Source organism: Pteropus vampyrus, unplaced genomic scaffold (genome assembly GCF_000151845.1).
Source record: "Pteropus vampyrus isolate Shadow unplaced genomic scaffold, Pvam_2.0 Scaffold62, whole genome shotgun sequence".
NCBI lineage: Eukaryota > Metazoa > Chordata > Mammalia > Chiroptera > Pteropodidae > Pteropus > Pteropus vampyrus.
Window position 1 is genome coordinate 942257 of NW_011888843.1, and position 20586 is coordinate 962842.

At 45.6% G+C, this 20586-nt stretch overlaps 1 protein-coding gene and 1 pseudogene across 1 annotated transcript in view; both read left to right on the top strand.

Moving 5' to 3' along the window:
• The window catches only part of BCL2 (BCL2, apoptosis regulator), a 166936-nt gene that overhangs the window by 47323 nt on the left and 99027 nt on the right, over positions 1–20586 (top strand). The gene's annotated exons all lie outside the window — the stretch shown is intronic.
• Positions 15857–15975, top strand: LOC111740360 (annotated as a pseudogene).

A 20586-nucleotide genomic window follows, 5' to 3' on the forward strand; every position in this document is an offset into this window, starting at 1 on the left:
AAGCATTTACGGAAACCCACTGTGCGGTCTATTATTACACTCTTAGGAAGGAAGAACGCGGGAGAAGAAAGGAAAAGAGAGAAAACGAAGTAAGGAGGGAGAGAGGATAGGACAGAAGAGCAGAGGGAAGGAGGGAGGGAGCCTGGGTCCTAACCTGGACCACGGGTAATGCACCTTCTCAATCTCCTGCTTGGACCGAAGGGGCCATTGCTATTGGGTGACAGCTGCCTTAACCACAGTCCAGACCTCTTAAGTGTTACCGATTTGTCTGGCTCCTCCCAAAGTAGTATTTCCAGCCCGAGTCCTTCACCTGGAGTTTAGACACCCACAGCTCACTGCGGGATTACCCGACGTTTGAACCTCGGCACATCTGGGACGTAAGCTGTCAGCTTCCTTTCTCCCCCAGCCAGTTCCGTCGTCGGAACTCATCTCGATGCGTTTCCTCGCGGTCCTCCACACCGGCCAGGTCAGGAGGCATTCTGGGAGTTATCCGTGGTGCCATCTCTGCTCCCTCCTCCTGCTCCGGGCCAGCAGGCCCGGCCGTTTCCGCCTCCCCCGTGTCTCCTCAGTCCTCGTCTTGTTCTTCATCGTGGCCACTTCTTAGCTCACGACCTCACGGCTTCTTCTCAAGTCCTTCGGCAATCCCCAAGGGGCTCCCTGCCACCCAGCTGTGCCTTCCTCCAACTTGCCTTCCAGATGGTTGCCAGAGAACTCTTTCTAGGAAAGCCTGTCCAAGCGTGGAATTCCCCTGCCTTAAATGCTCATTTGCTGCCCGTCCCCCACAGAGAAGCTGCCCTGACTGGTCCCTGCTCGCTCTTCCCGCCATGTCTTTGGCTGTTCCCATCCTCACAGCCTACACCCTTGGGGGCACCAGTGCATTTCCTGCCCTTGACCTTTGCACGTGCTCTCCCTCTTCAGCGGCACATCCTGCTAGCCACTGCCTCCCTCTTCCTGGTCTAAATCCTGCTCATCTTTCTGGTCTCAGCTCAGGTGGCACTTTTCAGAGACATCATCCTTGACCAGCCAAGTACACTTAATTCACAAACACTTCATACCTTTACTGAGTGCCAGGTGCTAGTCTAAGGGCTTTACATACATACATATATACATACACACACACACACACACACACACACACACACACACGTATTCATTCATTCATTCATTCATTCACTCATTCATTCATCTACTCCCTAAAACCCCTGCAGGAGGGGAGGGTTACTATCCCCACTTTATGGATGAAGAAACAGACCTTGTTTGAGAGCTGAAGTAACTTGGCCAAGGTCACAGAGCCCACTCATGAGACCCCTCGCCTGGGCTGGTTTCATGGGTACCCCACGATGCTCTCCTTAGCTTCTCTCGCTGGCCTGCTGGCTGCAAGGCTGGGCCAGAGCCAGCTCTGGCCACTGTTTGGCACTTGATTCAGATTTGTATGTGGTGTATACATTGATACGTATATGTGTGTGTGTGTGTATAACCTATTCATAAATATAAATACCTATTTATAAATACACACATATATAACTTACTTTTTGAATAGGTAACATAAGTACATGTTATTAAATGCGAAAGACGCAAAGTGTACAGTGACAGGAAGTGTCTCTCCCACCCTTTGCACCCCACTGCTTCTCCCTGGAGGCAGCTACGGCGGCCGGTCTCTGCGTCTTTCCCCCGGGGACGCGTGAGCGTGCATGCACACACTGCCATTTTGTTTTTACACGTGTGCTAGCCCAGTCTGCTCGCCGTTTTTAATTCGCTTCGTTTGCTTAGCGGTATTCCTTGGGGCTTGTTCCATATCAACACATGAAGAGCTTCCTCTTCTCCTTCGTGACTAAATAATAGGCCATTTGAGGGAGATGCCATAATTTATCGAATCGGTCTTCTTTTGTTGGATACTTAGATCGTTCTCAAACTTTTGCTAGTACCAATGTGGCTGCGAAGATTGGCTTCCTCCGCGCGTGATTTTCACACGTAGGAGTCTCATCTGCAGGATAAAATCCTGGAATTGCAATTTAGGGTCAGAGGGGTAAGTACATTTAAAAATTTGATAGATAGTGCCAGATCGTCTTTGGAGAGGATGTGTCCATTTGTTCTCTCATGAGTAATTTATGAGAGTGCCTTTTTCCTCATACCCTCTCCAGTGCGCTGTAATAAAATGTTTTGATGTTCACCAAACCAAATACATCTAGTCTGCATTTCTCTTATATGAGTAAAGTTTATTATCACTTAATGGGTTTGTGCACTGTTTGGATTTTCTTTTATATTAGCTGACGGTCCGTTTGGCTTTGTTGGATCTTATTGATTTATAGGCATTCCTTATATGTGAATGAAAAAATCAGCCCGTTGTCTATGATTTATGTTGGAAATAGTTCTCTGCTTTATCATTTGTCTTTGTTTATGGTTTTTTTTTCCCCCAGGCAGAAAATTTTTATTTTCATGTAATCAAATTTATCAGTTTTTTTTTTTGTTTGTTTACAGCCTGTGGGGTTTGAGTCATAGTGTGACTGGCCTGCCTCACGCCTAGATTATTAAATCCTCTTCCATGCGCACGTGTGGATGTGTGAAGTTGTTTCAGAGAGAGAATCAGTAGAGTATAACAGCTTGGAAAACAGATTCTGGAGTCAGACTGACCTGGGTTTCAGCCCAGGCTTCATCTTTGACTAGCTCTATCATCTCGGACGAAATGTTTCAATGGGTTATTAGAGTCTGCATCCCAGGGTCACTGCGAAGGTCAAAGGCGACAGCATAGGGAAGTGCCTTGTTTGCTCACTGAGAGCTCCCTCTGTTGTGTTATTCGTCTCCAGATGCCATAGGAAGGAGGACACAGCCCAGCCTTCTCTTCCTTTTACAGTCTTCCTGCATCATGCCCGACCCCTCCCAGGCGCACCCCCGCCCCCAGCCTTAGTGCGGGCCTCCGCGGGAAGTGCATGAGTGGTCATTTCGAGGGCTTCACTGTTTGTTTTGATTTGAGAGGGAAAGGCCCGGAGTCTGGCTGGAGCCACCTGGAGTGCCACAGGTGCTTCTCTGGCGTCCTCACTTGCCACGCATCTGTTCTCCCAGCCTCTGGAGGACCCTGGCGCCCAGCCGGACCTTGAAGCTTTGTTTCTTTGCATGGGTCATCAGTGAGAGTCCACGTTCTTCCCTTTGGCCACCTTGCAGCCCCCTGCCCTGTAGGGTCCCCTTGCATCTGTGCCTTCCACCCTGTGGACATTCTCCGTCTGTCAACAGTTGCCTCCTCTCTGTATTCTGTGGGCTGGCGCCTTTCCTTGTTCTCGTTCATATTCCGAAGGGACTTGAAACGGTGTAGCATAGTCCACACAGCAGGTGCCCAGCAAATACGGTGACCAAGTGAGTGGGAGGAGTCAGAGGTGTGTGGCGTAGGAACTGATTGTGAGAGCCAGGACTGGGCCCTCGGTCTCCGTTCCCATCGACCAGAGACGAAGGGGTCATCCAAAGCAGTTAAGTTCTTTAGTGGATGCTCACCCTAAAAATTTCCATTATGTCAGCTTCTGTTAACATTTACTAAAATTTTAGTTAGTTGTCATAGATGTTAACGCCTTAGAAATGTTTATTATCATGCAGGCTGTTCAAACACACCAGCCCTTGGGCGGCAGAGCTGAGAATTGGGCCTGAGTTTTCTGACTCTCATCTCCGTCTCTGGCTCTGATCCTCCTTTGTCTCTGTAAGTGTTTCTTCTGTACACTTAATTTTGGCCGTGGCCACTTGACATTCCGGCAGTAGGAGATGCAGCGAAGCAGTAAGATCACCTCCCATTTAATCTTGCCACCGTCCTCATCACCAATAAAATAATACTGGGAGCACAAGTGTTGAGCTCTGCCACGGGCTGGGTCAGCTGTCGATCGTGGCTGATCTGAAGCGTGCTAGTACCGTGCTAGGGAGGGAGTTTGAGGACCAGGGCAAAGGACAGATGATGAGGGTAAAAACAACAGAGGAAATAAGATATCTTACTATTTTGTTCCATTTGATGGGAGCCCTACTGAGGATAAACTGGTATGGGGGATAGAAAATGAGGAAGCCACAGCCCTCGAACTCAGAGGCAGACGTACTCTGCATGCTGAGCACTTGACTTATGATTTTACGTTTGAAATTTGCAACAACCCTGAGAGACGGGCGTCCGTATTCCAGTTTTATGGGTAAGGGAGTTGGGCTGAAGGTCAGGTGAGTGACTTGTCGTGGGTCCCCTAGTGATCCTAGAGCTGAGAGTGAGATGGTGAACGTGATTTCAGAGCCTGGGCTCTTCGGCTTCCGGAACTGAGGCCGGAAGGCGGTAGAGGGTGATGAACGGTGACGGGACTGTTTTCAGTGGAAAAGTAAAAATAATGACATCGAACTAAGGGGAACGTATGGGCGCCCTTGAGTTTTCTTTCTGGTTGGGGTTTTGGCTCTACGTTCTATCGTGTGGTGAACATTCGAGAAAGGTCACGCAGCAGCCATCCCGCTCCCCCAGCCCCCACCTTGATAAAAGAAGTCTCCTTACCATGTGACTCGCCTGCAGGTAACAAAACAGGTTCTTAAAATATGTAATAAAGAAGCGCTGCCTGTTCCTTCCTGGCAGCGATCCAGTGGAAGCTAAACTACGCTGGCATTGCCTGGACCCCTGGCCCCAAGGGGTTAATTAAAAAAAAAATGCTTGAAGTTTCTGAGTTCCCATGGTATGTTACTAGAACGTTCTGTAGCTTTAAAAGCTCTCAGCCGTCACTTCCCCGCACCCAGACCCGTTCCGCATATTTGGGGATAGGTCATCTCACTAGAGTTCTGTCCTGCAGTGAACATTCAAGAGAGAAAGGTCACTCGTGGGCAGTCCTGCTCCCCCAGCTGTCCCTCATCTCATGCTGGATGTCCCTAAATGCTGACATTCATGGCGAGCATACAGTTTTCCTGGCAGGATTTCTGCCCCTCTGTGAAAGATTTCAGTTATCTCCTCTCTCGCTTCCAGAAGGAGCGTCTTTACCCCGACTTGAAATCTTGCTGTCTTCCTGAGTGTTTTGGAAACAAAATGTGCACTGGGAGAATTCTTGCTTTGTGAATATTGGATCACTTTGTTCCCTGGCACAACAGTCTCTCCTTTGTATTAAACATCTGAGAACAGAAGTTCTAAATAACATTTTTATATTCCCTGTTGATGTGAGTTCTTTATTTTGGGATAACAGTTTGGTGCTTGTTCTTCTGTCAAGTTCTGATTGTACTTTTCCCTTCGTAAATGACAAGGATGCCACTGGGAGTGGTGAGGAGAGCGAGGGCCTGCCCCTGGGCCTTTCCTGTTGGGGCTGTCCTGTCTCTGGTGAGTGGCCTGGCCTGCGTCACAGTGGGATTGCCAGGTGGTCAGAGCAAAGGCACCTAGTCCTCTGGCCTGACCGTGAGCCGAGAGGCTGAGCTAGCCAGCCACAAAGAAACCAGATGGGTAGACAGACCAAAATAACCACTTATCCACCTCCTTCCTGGAAATACAGAAGGGCTGTCTTGGAGGTCCAAGACCTAATTTGGTCAAAACACCCGGCACGTACTCTGAACAGGAGAGACTGAGCTGTGACCTCGATGGGAGTTTCCTATGTCCAGTTTTTTATTTTCACCAACCCCATTTGCACATCCTCAGGTTGGTCAGCCAGATAGGCCACAACTAATTGGTCACATTTGGCCCTGATGTTAAAGCCCTTCTGATCCTTTTCTTCGTTTCGTGCTTGTACAGCAGACTCGGACATTACTCCAAAGGAAATAAGCCCATGCGCTCTCATTTTTAAGTAAACCCACTATTATAAAATTCAGTGTTGTAAGTAGAACATTTTAAATTTTTGTTTAGAAAATGTATCATCTCCTATTTATTATCTATCACATTTCTTAAGCGGCATAGATAGTATAATGAAACTACGATCTGCTCCCCCAAGAATGGTTATATTTCTGTGTAAGTTTCAAAACTGTCCTTCTTATTCATTCAACAGATACCTGTCGAGTTGTCCCACGTGTCACTCAAGGAGCATGTTGCCTCTGATGTTGACTCGCTTTGGGCCAGAAAAATTGTTTCTTGCTCCTCATTTCTTCAGTGAATATTTACTTTGCCCTTCCTGTGGGCCAAACAGTGTGCTCATTTTCTCCCGGTCTGCCTTGTTCTTCAGTTGGGGTTGCCCTTGGAGGAAGGGACCATGTTTGAGTGTGGGTCCAGCCAGCAGAGCTTATTAGCTCCTTAGAAGCTGATGCACTAACAGGTCCTGGGATGGATTGAGTTGTTTCCTAACTGGAAGAACATTCTACTTTTCCTATTTAATCTTTCATTGAGGACTAAAATGGCAGAGTTCTCAGGACAGACAAGCTCAAGTGATGATAAAAAATGCCCTCTACCAGGCAGCCTGACAGTACCTGCATTAGTCAGTCAGTGTTTAGATAAGAACAAGCCCCTTGAGCGGCATGCAGCCCTTCTCCAGCCCTTAATTGATTTTTGTGTTCGTTCTGCTTCTTTTAATTCTTTGCGGGAAAGCGATTTGTAGTACAAAGTGGCTTTACATGTTATAGGCGCTGTATTATGTAATATCGGCCTCATCAAAAGATCATTTCTGCTTGTTTTGCCTTTTTTCCCCTCAATCCAGCTCATGTTTATTTTTCTTCTTCATTTTATTTCTTGTGTATAGTGATTGTTCCTCTTATTCCTCCTGCTTCATCGGCCCCCATCGTTGTTTGCCAGGGCACGGGGAGGAGATGGAGCACTTGATCTCTTCTTTCTTTCTTTTTTTTTCACCCCCTTTTTAAAACCAATTGACTAGACATCTTCGAAAATAGTCACTTTTTCCCTAGTGAGTTTGTTACATAATACGGAGCCTCACTTCTTATAAATCTGACCTGTAAGAAGCTGGCTCATGTTTGTTCCGGGGGGCTGAGGAGCCTTCCTAGCCCAGGTGTCTTTTGGGGTCTGTGCCATCATCCACCCTGTCGACCAGGGCAACTCCTTACAGAGGTCAAGGGCACCCTGTCCTATAAGAAAGTTCTAGAGAATAGTAGCTACTAAAATCTCTTTTGGTAAAATGGAGTTGGGAAGCCCTCAATTACCTTGGGAAGCCCTCAATTTACATAAGAAATCCAGAACTTGAAGGTCTAAAAGGTATTGGCAGGTTTTCAGTGACATCGCTTAGAGAACTCCGCCTGCGTCCTCACATGATGCATCGCTCTGTGTGTGCGTGTGCGTGTACGTGTGTGCGTGTGCGTGTACGTGTGTGCGTGTGCGTGTACATGTGTGCGTGTACGCGTGTGCGTGTGCATGTACGGAATGAGAAAAATGAGATACTCCATTGTCATGTTCCAGGGAAAACTGGTTAGACTTGTGCCATAACCCCAAGGACAGAATGTGTTCACAGCAGTATTTTGGTGACCAGGAACAAAGCAAGTGAGAAGTAGCCAGGCGTGATCCGAGCACGTCTAATATGCCAGGTTTCTGGAACATCTGAGCCTAAGGGTTTGGTCTTCATCACGACGTGTTGAGACGTGATGTTTTAGGGCAGGGACGGAGAAAAGGCCAGCTGTGGAGAACGGTCACTGAGACGATTGGGAAGCGAGCGTGTGAACTTGCACGGCGTCGGCTCCGCGTGGACGCACAGTCTCTTCTGTCGAGGCCGGAAGGAGATTCCGCGAAGGGTCACGTGATAGAAATCGGGTCATTCTCTTCCGTGCGCTCGGTCTAGATTCACACATGCTGTGGCTTTGCGGATAGCAGCTTGCTTTCTGGTGGGCACAGTTCACGCCTGTCTTTAGAAGTCCATTCTGGGCGGCCTTGCCACCTGCAGCACAGAAGGGAAGACCCTTGCGGAGGTCTGGACATCTCATAGCCACATGGGTAGAGAAGGTGACCCCTTGGGTGGCTGTGAGGTGTTACCCACGGAACCCGAAGGCCGGGTTGAAAATGAAAGCGAGCTGTTCCCTCTCGGGCAGCGCATTGACTGCGAGCAGGATTCTGCTCCTGATAAGATGTCATCGCGCCTTTGTTCAGCCTCCTGCGTGTGCATCCGTGCGGTAGCTGTTAGACATTTCATTCAGTTTTCATCCACCTGGCACAGCTTCAGTGGCAAGGTGCTCCCCAGCTGCCCTGTGCCCTTGCACAGGGTTCCACAGTCCTCAATAGGCTGGTTCATGTGAGAGGTGACAACATGGTTTGTCCCAGCTGGTTCAATGTGAGCTTTCTTCTTAGAGTGAGCAAAGGGCGTGGGGCTTTGTATGGCTGGGCAAGTCACAGCCCACACCACAGACGGGAGATGCTTGATTCAGGCCACAGGGAGCACTGAGCATTTCTTTTTGTGGGTTAAATAAAATTCGATGAGCAAACGTTTGTGATTAAGCTCTGTTATGAGGTTTTCTGATAATGCGTAACCTAATCACTGAAATCTTTGTCCGGCATTGTTTTGCATGTTAATCTGCAAAGGAAGCCAGAGACAAGCTCTCTCATGTTCTCTGTTTTCATTATAGTTGATTCTTAATCACCCAAGTCAATAGGGAAAATTACCATCATCAATGACACAAACCCACAGAAAGTCCCCAAATGCTTCGGGTTTGATTTTGAGATGTGGACATCAGACCTGTGTGCACACAGAACCCAGACATTCAGCCACTGTGTTTCCCGGCTTACTCCCTGCTCAGTCAGCTCCAGGGCTCCCTGAGGACAGATGGGGACAGTGTCCAGGGAGTGTCCAGTAGGGTGGGGGCGAGGCCAGGGGCACAACCGGAGGAGGTGGTCATCAGTCCTAGCATCGGCCACGGAGAAAGCTGGCCGTGACGTTGAGTGGATATTTTTATTTATACTTTGTAAAGATCAAAGTAACATGTGTGTGGTTAAACAACCAGCTAGTCCGGAAGACGTTTAATAAAAAATAAGGGCCGCTGCGTTTTCCTCTCCTCCCGCAGGCCCACTCCCCAGAGGCAACAGCTTTTACCTTCGCACCCTTTTTAAAAATTCTTTTGGCGGTGACCTTCGTGTCTTTAAATAATATAGATAGACCAGCTGTGGCGGTATCCCGGGCTGCTGTAACTAAGCACCACAAGTTGTGTGGCTTAAAGGAATACAAATATATTCTCCCACAGTTCTGGATCCTAGAAATCCCAACTCAAAGTGTCAGCAGGGCCATCCTGCCTCCGAAGTCTCCAGGAGAGACTCCTTCCGTGCCCCTTCCAGCCCCTGGTGGTGGCCGTCTGTCCCCGGCACTCCTTGGCTTGCCGCCGCATCACTGCCGTCTCTGCCGATGTTGTCACATGCCGTTCTCCTCGTGCGTTGCTGTTGTCACATGACGTTTCCCACTTCTTAGGAAGACGCCATTCCTTGGATGAGAGCCCACCCCAGTGACCTCATCTTAACAACATCTGCAGAGACCCCCGTTTCCATAAAGGTCACATTCACAGGAATCAGAGCTGGAACTCGGTGTATCTTGGGGCGGGGGGGACACAATTCAGCTCATCATGCCACTCTCTGTCAGTTTTTAAGCGTTTGGCTTCGTTGACTTGGTTCTAGGGTAAGTGAGGCTTCTCTCGCTTACTCAGCCCCGTCTCCCTCCTGAGCATCTTCCCTCCATGGCGTTGTGTTCTTCTCAGTCCGTCCCCTTAAAGGACATTGGCTTAAATGTCAAGCAGATTCTTGAATCTTCACTTTCTTTTCTATTAGCCATAGAAAGTCACTTCGTAACCCATCAAATGAGAACGCTAGCTCTCCTGACTTCCCTCCCTCCCCACCTTCCAGCCTCTGCCAACTAGTGCCGGGACCCCGGAAGTCCTGGCTTCCTTTTGGTTAACTAAATAGTTAAATCCTCTGCCATCTGTCCTTAGATGCCGAATAGCTGTTTTTCTATAACTTCCATAGAAAGGATCTACAAGTGGCAAAGCAGTCAACAGTGTTTTTTCATTCTTTATTATTATGACGATGTCTGCTGGATTATATTGCCTTTGTATGCCCTGTGGGTTTTAATTAAAATGCTTTCTACCATTTGAAGAATGGCAATATAATGTATGTTTGTATAGTAATTTAGTATTTACATTGCATTTGATTTTAGATGGCAGCATACTTGTCTAGCTTAGTTTAGAAACTCTAATTATTAGTACAGCTTTTGAAATCTTTTTGTGGTACATATTGAAATGAAGCTTTGTGCTTTATTAGGAAATGTTTGATCACATGAAAATAATACCCATGTAGGTCTCTACTCTTTATGAGTTTTTAACAGCAGGTAACTCATTCTAAAGCAGTGCTAGCCAAACTTTTGGGTTTTGAAGCTTTTTTCCTGTTTGTTTCCTTTTTTTTTTTTAATTTGAGGACCAACGTAGAGATGTTAACTTCTTACTTTGCCAAGTTGGGATCTTAATAAATCAGCTACTGTTTATTCTCACTTAAAATAAATAACAATTAACACCAAAAAAATGTAGGAAGGACATAATATTGGAATAAGTTATGCTACGGATTTTAAAATAGAGTGAATTTAACTTTTAAAAAAAGAACCTCGCTACCTTCCCTAGTTTTTCCCACTTTGTGCGGCCTTGTGAAAACAGTCTGGAGAAGGATAGCCTGGGTCAACCTTGTTTAGTGGACACGCGTTTGGTTTTAATGGACGTCGAGCATAATTGTTAATTACTCTACCTCTTTCGTGGCTGGTTGATTCATTAGAGGCTGGATGGAGGACACTGAAGACCAGGGGGCAGGCTCCGTGTGGGAGGGGAAGCTTGGTCATCTCGTTTCATGATCCCTAGCTGTAATAGACCCCATCTTCCAAATATATACCCTTAGTCCAGGCCAGCTGAGCCAGCTCACGATTTTGGGGTGTTGGACAGGAGAGGAAACTGGTGAGAGGAATTTCACATTTATAACCTCTGTACAACTCTTGATCAAGTCACCCCACAACTCTGTCTTAACTTCTTAAAGTTTCATAATGTGGTCCCAAGCAGTGTCTGCCCACATATATTCTACCAGGATCATTTTATAACTGAGGCACTATAACTGGCACACTTAATAAGCATTCAGCAGATGCACAATGACAGAATTTTTATAGTCTTCTCAAAAACGATGAGATTACTGATTAGATTTTCTCCATCAAATATATTTAATTAGTTAACCATCTGGTTAAGTTCTTTCTCCTTGAAGGACTTTGGATTGGAGTATCACTGTTACTACGTCGAGTATGTTCCCTTGCCACATTCGGTGGAATTTAGTTTTCAGAATGTCAATGTTTTAATATGACATTTTGTGAAATCTCCTCAAATAAGAACAGAATTAATTCCTTGCTTTTTTTGTAAGAAATGGTGTGTGTGCCCGTAGCCAATCACAGGCGGTTTTAATGGGTGGCCATATATAGTACATGGCATGGTCCTAGGACAGACAGTGAGGTTTAAAACATTAACTGGGTAACTTTCATCCCATCCCTGAGAGGTAGTTGGACTTCGTCTTCCCGCGTTTTTTACGCAGGGGAAATCCAGAGCTAAGAAGCCAGTAGCCCAAGTGTCCTCAGCAAGTGAGTTGCACAGTGAGAAAAGGAAATTCATTCCCTTCAAACCGCATCGCCTATCCCAGCTGATAAATGGCGTCTCTCGGGGTTCATATTCTCAACCTGCAGGATTCATGCTAGGCGCTGTCGGTTTTTGAAGACGTGAATGGTCCAGCGAATCAAAACGTGACTTTCCAATGAGAAGCACGGAGGGTTGTGTGCCTAGAGGTTTCAGGGCTCCGGGAAATGGCGGTAGAGCTGCTCCTGGGGCTCAGCCAGTAGCACCGTCAAGGAGATCGGGCCTCTGAACCTGCGGTATCCAAGTTTGCTGTTTGTTAAAATAACGACCCAGGTTGAGCTGTCCATCGTGCCATCCTGATTCACAGTGACCAGGAACATATACTACAGGGAGGATCTAGCTATTATTTATGAAGCTGGAAAAGGTGACAAGTGCTGGCCCTATATGGCTCCAGCTCTGTGTCACTTAGCTCTTTTGGACCTCAGCTGTGCTGTCTCTATCAGTAAAATGGGGACAGTGATGTCAACTGCTTGAATCCAGGGGATCGGACCAGACCCTCCCCTTTTATGGACTCTGATTCTTCCGAACACTCTTAAGAGGGGTCAGACTTGCAGCCTGACGTGCCTGAGGTATGTGTGCCCCGCAGCTGGGTCCCTAGCCCGAGGACCAGGGCCTTGCGTTCCGCCCCCTGCAGGCGCGTCTGCCCACGTTCCGCCTGACCTTTGGAGGACCTCGCGCCTTGCTCTCTTTTCGTCCCTGTCCAGTGGTTTTCGCTGCTCTTCGGGGCATGTCCCACATGTGTGCTGTCAAGACGGGGCCTCGTGGCAATCCACTTGGAGATAATCATTGATCTTCATCCGAGTCGAAATATAACACCTAGTGTGAAGAATGGGACGGTGCCACTCAAAGATTTAGGCCCTACACGCTGCATCTTTTCCATAACCCATATTTGAGATAGAAAGATAGATAGATTCATCATATAACACAAACATTGGGAAGTTTTAAATAACACTGGACTATGAAAAAAAAAAAAAAACTGGCGTTGATAATCGTGATCCCGTGATGAGGAGGACTCATCGGCTTCAGCATAGTTTGGTTTCTGTTCAGTCATGTCATACATGGTAATTGTTATAAAACAGAAAAGCACCAGGCACCCCTTTATCTCCCAAGCAAACATTCTAAATAGTCGGGAGTTTGCTGTACATAAAAGGAAGCTTTCTCTCACGCCGAAGCTTGCCAAACAAATTGTGACTCCTAAAACTAAAGCCCAAGGAAAGCATAACTTAAGCTTTCCGTGGGTGGAAAATAAACACTAACTTTATATGTGTTTCAAGAACGTAAAAGTCACAGGTGGGAAATGAATCCTCCTCGATAAGAAAGAAATGCTTAGTAGAGTGGAAAAAAAAAAGAAAACATTCAGCAGTTTTTGGAACTGTGCAAGTCCAGACAGTTTCTTTCTTTTTTTTTTTTTTTTTCTGGTTAGCTGCTCATAGCCACAAATATGTATATTATTTCCTTCTTGCCCACAATTATACTAAGAGTCATCTTTCTAATATACTGGGGAATCCCAGATAAAAATCTCATTTTCCTAAAAAACAGACAAGTCTTTAACTCTGGCAATTAAACAATTCAATTATTCTAGATTGTTAAAGAAACAAATTGTTGTTGTAATGTCTACCTCAGATACTTTCTCCTCAAATTTTTACTGTAAATGGCTTATGTTTTGAGGGAGAGGTTTGCACTGGTCACTGACATTTTGAAATAGCAGTAAGAAACCCCCTCGTGAACTGTCTCCAGTGACGAGGCTGCTTCACGCCTGCAATATAGTGGTGGGATCACGGCATAGTTTAACCCTTTTCTGAGTATCGAAATATATATTTTATATGCAAAGTAATTATTAGCTACTTTGAATATGCTTCTTATCCAAGCACATTAGCATAGCGTGCTTCCTAATTGGTCAGTACAGTGTCAGGTCTCAGCAGCACGGACCCGAGCCAGCCCCCCTGGATTCAAGTTCCAGCTCTGCCCTTTTCTACCTGGTTCTTGATGATTCCATTTGCTCATCTGCAAAGTGCCGTTTGCAGGAGCAATTCCTCATAAGTGTTATGGTGAGTTAATATGGGTCAAGTGCTTCGAACAGTGCTTGGCGTGCACGAAACACTGTGGAAGTGGCAGCTCTTATTATTTTTTACAATGAGGAAAAACAGGGAGAAATTCAAACGGTGTTTGTTCATCACAGGAATCATTCCATTTACCATTAAAATAGGTTTTGGTTTCTAGGATTGGTATCTGTCGTCTGTGCATTCACTTAAAAATCAGATCCGAAAGAGCAAATGCTAGGAAGCTAATTATTTGCCTCTTCTGCTTCCTTCTTAATTTCTGCTGCGACCTGTCCTATTCCAGACCTAGATCTGATAGATTTTTCTGTGCAGGACCTGTGCAGAACTGACGCTATCAATTTACCTTGGATGTGGGAGGAAGTAAAATACTACTTTGTATAGGAGCTCTCCCACTAAGACTTGCAGAAAGTGAGTAAATAAGGGGTGTTTGAAATGTGTTAGTGAAGCAAGTGATCCAGGCAAGTAGATGTTGTCATTTGAAAGGAAATTTTCTCTCCATAAACCGCGACACAAAGGATCCAGATTTAACCATTTGTTTCCTTGTAAAGTTTCACTTCTTCATTATATCTAATAATCTCAGTGAGCAAAGATCTCATCCATGTCTTTTTGAGGTATTGGGAAAGTTAGCATGACTCGGATTTGAGAAATAAAAGATTACGAGAGACGTAAAGTCACCCCTGTAACTTGTTTTTGTGTTTAATTTCCAGATGGTAAACCTGACACTAATGTTCACTACCTAATGCTGACTGAAGCATGCCATTCAAAGATAAAATGCTTCTCAGTCATTTTTTTTCTTAAGGTTACACAGTCATAATCGACTTTTAAATACAAATTTAAAATGTTTTAAGTTTTTAAATACAAATTTAAAATTAAAATGTTCCTCTTTACCAATTCCATTTATCATGGTGTCTGTTAGCTTAGTTGCATATTGATTATTATAAAGAACACTGTAAATCCTGCTGGGCTGGTATTTTTTTTTTAATTTGATTACTCATGGATTTGTGACTATCATTATTTGTCGTTGGTTTATTGTTGTCATTTTAAATGTTTTACTTGGACTTAACGGACTACATGTTGCTTCTGAGATTATTCAAAAGATAGTAATTCCACTAGTAAGTGTAATAAATCATTTAACTAGTGTTTAAAATACCTCAAAAATGAAAATAAAAGTTTACGAGTTTTTAAATCTGGATTTCTGAGAGATGAATATGAAAAAGTACACTCCGAGTTCCTCAGTTGATGGTATCTGAAGAAAGTTTCTTTTCCTTCTTAGGACTACAGCAGTTTTGAATAGTATGTATTTTCGTGTATAAAATGAAAATGTACTGCTCACCATCGTCATCGTCTTATTAACTGGACTTGTGCCCATCATAGATTTCATGAGATATCATCAAAGTGAATCAACACACGGAGGGAGAAGCCAATAAATTCTAACGTTAACTGGTCATGCAAAACTTGGCAAATACATTGTTTGTGATGTTCAGTCATACCAGAATCCTGTTCTCCTGACTCGATGAACTCAATCCAGTTTTCATTAATTAAAAATTTTCATTTCATTAATAGCGAATTCACACACTCGCTATCTTCACGGTTACGAACGAGGGAACATTTCGATGGAAAACAAAGGCTCACTTTGTGTCCTGCCTGGCAGCAGTGGCAGTGGTCCGCCTCTAATGTCAGATATGCAAATTCCTGGTTTAATATGTAATTCCACAGGCTTTTATCGAGGGCCTGTTTGTGGAGGGGAGTATAATACACTAGCAGGCGTATGTGTTTTGGAGTCAGACTGTTCTTGGCTCAGATCCTGGCACAGCTACTTGCTTACTGTGTGGCCTTGAGGTTTCTTGTCTTTCAAATATCAACCCACAGAGTTGTTTAAGAGTTAAGTGAGAGGGTGGAGGTGCGAGCGTGTGGCCTTCAGTGAGTGTTACAGTGGCCTCTATTCCCGTCCCTTGTCTTCCTGTCCTGTCCCTTCCCTTCCCCACGAGGGAGGGGGGAGGGTCCACTGTTGTATTTCCAGGCAGAGCATCGGTGCTTGAAACCACCCTTGCCGGCAGGGAGCCAGACGTGTCGTATCGTGACATCCTCGGCCTGTCCCTCCACTGCCAGAGCTTTGGCCAACATCTCTGTTAAATTCAGGGTCTACCTTTACTTTATGAATATTTCTAAGAGCGTGTCCAGATTTGACCTTCTGCAAGTCTATATTAAAAGCAGTAGGTTAAAGAATAAGAAACTAACACTAGTGTGTTAAACGGGCAGCATCTGTCTACGGCCATGCCACCTTGAACAAGTCCGATCCCGTCTGATCTCGGAAGCTAAGCAGGGTCGGGCCTGGTTAGTACTTGGATGGGAGACCACCTAGGAAGACCAGGTGCAGTGAGTGTAAAAAATTAAAAAAAATAAAATAAAAGATTGTAACCTGACAAGGTCCTTGCAATCTGTGAGGTCAACCAAGGCTTGCCTTACCTAAAAAAATAATAAAATAAAAAAAAATAAGTAAAAAAACAAACGGGCGGCGTCCCCCACAGTAATATAGCACGAAGGGAGAATTGGTTGGACTTGACAGAGTAGCTGTGATTGATTAGATATGACTCAGAAATTACTCTCAGGTAGCATTCCTGAATATGTCCTCTACAGAACACTAGTTCTTCAGGATGGTAATAGATATTTATTGAGAAAAGCTTTCTGAAAATCACTTGGGAGACACAGGTTTCTTTCCTGCAGGCCTTCTCAGCATCTTCCACGTGCTCCTAAGCATTATGATCCCACAAAGGGGGATCGAGTAATTGTATGATGCACTTCCAAAATGTGCTTCACCGTGGGGGCAGAGTTACATCGCACCCAAGTAACACCTTGCCAGATTGGTATTTCATGGGAGGTGTTTCGCCCAACACTGCTCTGTGGTCTTAAACTGGGAATGTAGTAGAATGCGGATACCGTTGACTCAGCCCCCAGAACGTGTTGAGCGTTGACCACTTGCAAGGCCCTGTCCAGCCAAAGATGAGTAGGAGCCAGTCATCGCAAGAGATCTGGCGACCAGGCTTCGAGTGTGGCCTCGTCTGTGAGACGTCAGAGCCAGGGACGTCCTGGGAGACGGTGTCCCAGCTGAATCGGCCGAGGCAGGTCCTGAGGGTGAGGAGACCGGTTCCTGCCTTGGATATGTCATTCTCTGTCGCTCGCTAAAGCTCTGATGATGGCATTGGTACCCTGTTCGCCTCAGAGACATTCTGCAGATGAATCGAATGCGCGGCTCCCAGCCTCAGGTGGTTGCAGTTCAACCAGTTGGAGGTTTCATTCAGGAGGAGATTTTGCACAGTTGACCCTGAGCCTGAGTTTCGGGGTACATAGTCATTCTGTACCCCGACACTCGGCTCGAGTCAGAATGTCATCTAAGGGGAGAAGCCTGAAAAAGCAAACCACACACGTGGGCGACTTGACTTCCTTGTGAGGGGCATGGTCGTTGCGTGTTGGTCGAACCTGACGGCATCATCTGTATTGGTATTTCTTATCGATGAGCTACGAGCAGCTTTTGGTCATGGCAGATGTGACTGGGGGGAAACTGTCTTCTCACCAGTCAGATCTGCGGACTGTTTCGTCACCGCTGGATTTTTCCACCCGTCGGGCCTGAGGAAACGTTTTGGCAGGTTGCACCGTTATTTTGCTCATGTTGTGAGTAGCATTTCTCTGACCTTTTGTTATTTACTGAAACAGTCCGGCCTGTTTTCTTTTAAGAGAAGCGTGAAATGAAGGGGAGTCGGAGCACAGGCGACTTTGGTATGAGAAGACCAGCTTCAGGCTGCTTGGCCCCGAGCACACTTTTAAAGTTGAGGGGTCGTCGGCTTGCTGGTTTCTTATTTCCACAATTTTGAGGGGTCTTTTGGGGGAATTTTTTTTTTTTTTCTCACTAAAGCAGATACATGGAAGATTAGCCATTTATTTAAAACATTTCACCACATCTAAAAGCACAACCTTTTAAGAGTTTCCTTCTGACATCTTCGGCATAGCGGGTTGTCCAAAGCTTTTCCTGATTTGAACAGCGATGTGACCCGTTTCAGGGGGAAAATGGACCCCATTTCAGGATTGACCTTGACTTTATGATGATTTCTAAGAGCACGTCCAAAAATGATCTGTGAGTCTCTGATATGATGAAGTGTAGTGGATTCAGGAATAGGTCAAGGTAGTGTCAGGTCTTAGCAAGACGGACCCAAGTTCTGGATGGGTGACTCGGTGACAGGGCAGCCCTCCTTCCTGACCTCTCATGGCCCGTGTGAGCCCACATGGTAGAGGTGATGGCATTTTCCCGGACATTCTCAGTGTCACACACGGGCTCTTTCTGTCTTCTCTTTGCTTACCTGTGCGAACCACACCTGCCTCCCAGGTGCTTTTCTGCCTCTGCCCCTGGTGAAGGACTCCCACTCATTGTAGGCTGGCTTGCCAGGGTAGGGGAAGTACCAAGATCTTATTACTTCTTCAGAGGTGATGTGTCTGTGTGCATGTATTTGGATGTATATGTTTATTCTTACCTCCCCATCTATTTACCTGCTGGTCTCTTTCTACCTCAAACAGAAAATTCAACAGGAATCGTGTCTTTTTGTTGAGATCCTCATAGCTCTTGAACTTGGCTGCCATTATTAAAGACGTCACTCAAATTTTAGCCAAACATAAAATGACCTTGACATACATAAACCAGCCTGCATGACTGTTAATGAAGGTTCTGTGTCATTTCCTAATGATTATTGTGTTTGAGCATCGCCATGGTCTAATAATAGGCCATTGCTTTAGAGATGTTTCATTCATTTCTTCAGTCATTCAGTCAACAAGTACGTACCGCACTGTCTTCAGTGTTAGGGACACACTGGTGAACAGAGGGACAAGCTGCTCATGGAGCTCCCATGAGAATGCAGGATACAGATGATAAATAGGTGAGCCAAGAAAAGGTGGTGGTAGACAACAAAAGGCTAATGCCGGATAACTGGGGTGGGGGCATACGAGTTTAGATCAGAGGGTCACAGGCGATGTTGCCTTGGCCCTAGACCCATAAGATGAGGAGGAGCCATTAGAAACCCTGGGAGGACAGACAGAAGGAAGAGAAACATCTTGCCATGAGTTGGACTCCTCTCTCCTCCCTGTTCTTTATCTAATCACCTCATGTATGTGCTTGTCACTTGGAGCTACGACCTGATTACTCGCTAAACCTCTGCCTCTTTGGGAACACCCAGGAAGCAGCAGAAAGATGCTGTCGTTTTAGAATGAGGCAGGGCACTGGGAAGTCCAGTATGGACATCTGAGAAACCTAGTTTTCTCTTCATAGCCCTCTCCACAGCTCTCCTATCCAGAGAGGCTGCATTGCACAGATCAGAAGAGAAGCTGACTTTGTTCCTTGGAGTAAAGTGGTAGGAAATACTTTAAAATACTGTGAGCAGAAAAAGAAGCAACATAGAGCTTCAAATGCAATTGGTTTAAGTTGGACAAAATAGTTCCAGACGAGCACCAACTTTCTCATGGTGCTTTTTAAACCTTTTTTTTTTTTTTTTGCAGTAAATGCAGACCCACAGGAAGTTGCAGAAATAGTACAGAGAGGGCCGTGTACCCTTCATCTAGCTTCCCACAAGGGTGACATCTTACAAAGCTATAGCCATAGTACCATGTATACAGCATATACATCATCAACACCAGGAAGCTGACGTTAGTATAAGCTCCAGACCTTACCCATATTTCTCCAGTTGTCACATGTACTTGTATGTGTTTGTGTGTGTGTATGTGTACTTTGCCCCATGTGTAGAGTCCTGTAACCACCACTGCCATCAGGATACAGAACTGTTCCATCACCACCAAGATACCCTTCCTGTCCCATGGCGCTTTCGTGTATGAGAAGCAGCAGCAGATGTCATTCTGCTTCTCATCTGGGTCATACTCTGCATGCATCCGTAGTGAGGGTGGATGAGTCTCTGAAATCTATTGCTTGGTTTGACTGCCATGGAATATGCATAACTGACTTCCAAGTGAAGACCCCTGGTCTGACTATCAGCCCAGAACAAAGAAAGACAGGTGTGAATAAATAGCCCAGCCTTGATCTCATCATGGGGCCCCCTCAGTTGACACCCATTTGATTTAAGAGCTTAGGACCAGTCATGTGACCTCAGTTGTTTACTTCTTAAAAGAACCAAATCTTTTCTGTTGCCACATGCCTTTGGGGACTTAATCTATACGGGGCTTTTGCTACAATATTTCATGAAGATGGCCGAGGAAGGAAACACCAGAGATGGGTTAACAGGTTACCTGATGAGTGGGTGGGTACATTCCTTATGGAACAGAGAACAAATTATAGAAAAATGCCCGTTCGTGTACGGAGGGAAGAAAAACTCTTTGGACGTGCAGTTAGCAGTAAGAACTGGAGGTGCAGGCTGAGAGGGAAACAGCTATAAACAGATTGAGAGGGAGAGACAGAGGATTTAAAGGAAAACATCTGCCTGCTGCCTCTGACATCCAAAAGCTGCATCTGTGGCGTAGGATCAATCTTGTAATGCTTAAAAAAGGAATGCAGAGGGGCCCAAAATGGGCTCTGAAAGTTTCTTTTTTTTTTTTCTTCGAGATTTTCAGTTCGCTTTGCCCAGAATGCTGCCAGGGACTGATAAAATCGATTCACATGGTCCCGTTTCTTGATGCTGAAGTAGCGTTCCTCAGATGCTAACTTTAGAGTGATCTCGAAGACATTTTACCTGTGTCGTTCCAGACACACGGGTTCAGATGAGCCCATTTACTTTGCTTAACGAAACCTCTGGAAATCTCGAGATGGACTCTTCAGAGATTTCGCATTTTAAGTAGAATTTCGCTCTATTAGGGAAGGTGGAGCAGATCATGTTGTCATGAAGACTCAGAAGAGATTTAGAGCATCTTTCTCGATGCGAGAGTCAACTTAAAATGTGTCAGATGAGTCCCTTGGCTTGCGCATCTTCTTTTTCGCTTGGGTCAGTTGTTTGTATCTTACGGGCGC